Raw genomic sequence first — 4,451 nt, 5'->3', positions numbered from 1 at the left:
ATTTTTCATGTGTACTAAGAGTTACAGATTTTTTTCTGTATTTGTCATTTATTTATCTATTTATTTATTTATTCATTTATTTATTTTTGGAGTAGAGTAAATGTTAATGTAAGCCAGACTTATCTGAGATTTTTCTGTGTGATTCCTATGTTTTCTGTCAGGCTTTGAAAGGTCTTCCCCACTCTCAGATTCCGAAAACACTTTTGGAATGCTTCTAGTAATTTATTATATTTTAATATTTGAAATTTTGCTCCATCTATAATTTGTTTTAAAGAATGATGTAAGAATCCCATTTCCCCACAAATATTAATAATAAGCAAATTGTTGCAGTGATTTTGAATCATCCTTCTTTTTCCCCCACTTACTTGAAACGCCATTTTAATAATATATTGCAATTGTACCAGATGTGAACCTGGGTACATTTTTAGACTATATTCTGTTTCACTGATATTTTGATTTCTGTGCCATTATTAACCTGTTTTATGTTATAGATTTGTAATTTAATAACTGGTAGGACTGCTCTCATTCTTCTGCTGTTTCAGTTTTTTCCTAAATATTTTTACATGTTTATTATCAGGTTGCATTTTGAATAATTTAATGACATTCCTTACCATCCTCCAAAAGAGCTGACATTTTGATTGAAATCATATTGAATGTAGATTAATTTAGAGAAATTTGACAACTTTATAATTTTGAATCTTCCTATTTATTTATACAAGGGTACTTTCATATTTCAGCAGCATTTTCAAATTTTCTTCAGGTAGATCTTGCACATTTCTTAGTGAGTTTATTCCTCGGTACTTCATCTGTTAATGTTTTTGTGAATGGAATCTTTACCTCCATTGTGTTTTCTGATTGTATGTAAGGAATGCACTGATTTTAGTTTTCTGGGGTTTCTTTTGTTTTTTTTTTAGGATTTTTCAGTATATAATCGTATCACCCAAATAAAGATAATTTTGCCTCTTAAATTTTTATACATTTATTTATTTATTTTTATTTATTGACTGTGTTGGGTCTTCATTGCTGCACACTGGCTTTCTCTAGATGCGGCGAGCGGGGCTACTCTTCCTTGCAGTACACCGGCTTCTCACTGTGGTGGCTTCTCTTGTCGCGGAGCATGAGCTGTAGGTGCACAGGCTTCAGTAGTTGTGGAGTGTGGGCTCATTAGTTGTGGCTTGTGGGCTCTAGAATGCAGGCTCAGAAGTTGTGGCGCATGGGCTTAGTTGCTTCTCGGCATGTGGGATCTTCCTGGACCAGGGTTGGAACCCATGTCCCCTGCACTGGCAGGTGGATTCTTAACCACTGCACCACCAAGGAAGCCCACCTCTTAAATTTTTATATATTTTATGTAGTTCTCTTAATATTCTATATTAAGTTGAACATCCAAAACTATGTTAAATCAGTTTTTGCTTGATATTAACATCAAGGAATTAGGAATTATACTAGATATGTCTCTGTTAGAACTGTGTTTCCTGTTTTTTTTCCTCAAAGCCTGATGTTGGCTTATGGTCATTATGTTAAGGAAGTGATCATGTATTCCAGTTAACTAAGAGTTGTGGTTTTACTTTTCTTAGGTCAGGAAGGCATGTTGAATTATCACATGAATCTTAGCATCTGTTGAGCTGATCATTATTTTTCTCCTTTGTCATATTAATTTGGTAAGTTTTTAAGATAGATTTCCTAACACTGAACCACACTCACACTCTATGAATTAATTCTATTTGGTTGTAACACATAATTCTTTTAATATACTGCCCAATTCTAATGAATATTTCCTTAGAGTTTTTGCATTGATAGCCAGTGCTCGTGTCATTCATAAGGTGAGTGTGTGCAGCGTGATAGTAGTGAAGTGATGGTGAAGTGATGAGACACATCCTCATTCCTTTTGATTCCTGAACAATGGGAATGAAAAAAATCACAGTATGACACAGGTGATTTGTGTTACTTCTCGTATAACGAAGCCATCCCTAAGCTTCCAGGACAGTCAAAGCTCTTACAAGGAGGTAAGGAGGCATCCCTTTGAATCTCACCCCCATTTCAAATTGTGTCAGAGATGTACAGGATTTGTAAGATGTACGTATGTTTAATACATTCTGTATATATTGAGAAACGCATGTATGTTTCATTGACAGAATATTTGCATTTCAGCTTTTCCCATCAGCTTCCCTAGAGCAGTGTTGGGCATAACATAGATGATAAAAGCTTATTAAATAAATACTGTTGGGCTTCCTAGGTGGCCCAGTGGTTGAGAATCTGCCTGCCAATGCAGGGGACACGGGTTCGATCCCTGCTCCAGGAAGATCCCACATGCCGCGGAGCAACTAAGCCCGTGCGCCACAACTATTGAGCCTGTGCTTTAGAGCCCGTGAGCCACAGCTACTGAGCCCATGTGCTACAACTACTGAAGCCCACACACCTAGAGCCCGTGCTCTGCAACAAGAGAAGCCACAGCAATGAGGAGCCCGCGCACCACAATGAAGAGTAACCCCCCCCCCCCCGCTCACTGCAACTAAAAAGAAAGCCTGCACACAGCAAAAAAGACCCAACACAGCCAGTAAAATAAATAAATAAATATTTAATAAATACATAAATAAATACTGTTGAGCGCATCTCTTTAATAACTAATGAGAGACTCAGTGATGGAGAAGCTGATGGTCTCGCTGGAGGACAACCAGGTACTGGCCACAAAAGCTACATTTTTAATTTCTTTTCTATATGGTAAGTCCCTCTGACAAAGTTTAAGGGACTGAAGGAAAGAAACAGTGATAGGAGCGGGGATAGGAATTTGTTTAGATAAAGTCACATTGTTTAGTTTCTTTTCTCTGTTTCCACCAGTTGGGCAGATGTAAATTTCAACTCCTGTAAGAGCCTCTGCAAGGTAATTAAATAGCTCTTGTTTTCAGCTGGGTTCTTTACCAATCTACCCATCTGCCTTCCTCAGCTACCCAGAAATTGTGATGCAAATAGGTGCTGCCGATTCTATACAACATTGCAAAGCCACACCTTTTTGTCTCTATTAACAGATGCTGCTGAGGAGGGAAGGAAAAGTAACCTAGATTCTCCTGAAGGAGCTGTGAATATGGGTGGGGAAAGGCTGTGCCTTGCATGAAATAGTAGAAAAACATATTCTCCTTTTAGTCATCAGCAAAAAGTGAGTGTAGCTGGTGAGAAGGAAACGTAGCCCAGACAGTGACAGGACCCACATGGGAGAGGGCTGACTAACAGCCCCTCACTCATCACTCCTCCTGGGGAAATGTGCCCAAGATCACTTCTGCCAATACAAAGCCTTCCATCCTTCAAGACCTGCTGTATCTCAGCCCCTCCCTCTCCCTCCACGAGCCCCATCTGCTTACCCAGGATGACCATACCACATGCGGGCAGGGGCAGGGGCTCAACCCAGGCGCAAGAGTAGAGCACAACTTTCTGCTCACACTGGGTTACATAATAAGTAGTCCTGTTTATACTACATTTTGTAGCCTTTAGCCTATCAGGAGCCTCAGTTACATGCTCTCATTCTCACGATACAGTGGGGAATGAGGTTTGGAGAAGTGAAAGGGTGTGGGGGCTTGAACTACTGTCTTCTCCGTGAAGTTCTGTGCCCTTTTCACACTCCTGCATTAGCCTAATTACACCTTGCATAGAACTTCACTATATCACTGTAGTTCTTCATTAAATTCCCCATATTTATCTATATGATATTGCCTGTCCAAAATCAATATATATAATTCCATCTATAAAATTAATTTTATAGAGAGGTCTTCTTTTTAAAGAGGTAACATAAATCTAAGCTCTTTAATGCGCAGACCCTCATCTTCCGCATATATTTCTCCCTTGTTCCTCCAGCGCCCAGCACAGGACAAAAGCAATGGGCTCTAAATGAATATTTCTGGAGTTTTTTCACTGCTGTATAATAAAATAGATAACCAACAAGGACCTACTGTATAGCACAGGGAACTTTACTCAGTATCTTGTAATAACCCATAATGGAAGAGAATGTAAAAAAAGAATATATATATTTATATATATGTATAACTGAATCACTTTGCCATAGAGCTGAAACTAACACATTGTAAATCAACTGTATTTCAATCAAAATTTTTTAAAAATAACTAATGACAGTTCTTATTTATGGGATGTCTGGTTTGCACCAGGACCTTTATTGCATGCTTGATCTCATTTGATCCTGACAAATAACCTGGAAAATAGGTATTATACTCATCGTACAGATATAGGAAGAGATGCAGGGGTAGCCAGACACCTGGCCAATGTGTCTCCCCACTGAGTGTCAGGCTGTGTCCAAGACCAGGTCCCAGGCCCAGTTTTTTTCACCGTCATTAACCAGACCATCACTTATATACAGAATCATTTCAAACTGGTGTTTCTAAGTAAACTTTCTGAAGACAAAACCATTTTGGCATGTGTCTCAATCAATAAGAATCAGAATATCTGCA

The sequence above is a fragment of the Hippopotamus amphibius genome, chromosome 5, assembly GCF_030028045.1.
Source record: "Hippopotamus amphibius kiboko isolate mHipAmp2 chromosome 5, mHipAmp2.hap2, whole genome shotgun sequence".
Classification (NCBI taxonomy): Eukaryota; Metazoa; Chordata; class Mammalia; order Artiodactyla; family Hippopotamidae; genus Hippopotamus; species Hippopotamus amphibius.
The sequence above is the reverse complement of the archived record's forward strand: the minus strand, read 5'-3'. Positions refer to the sequence as shown.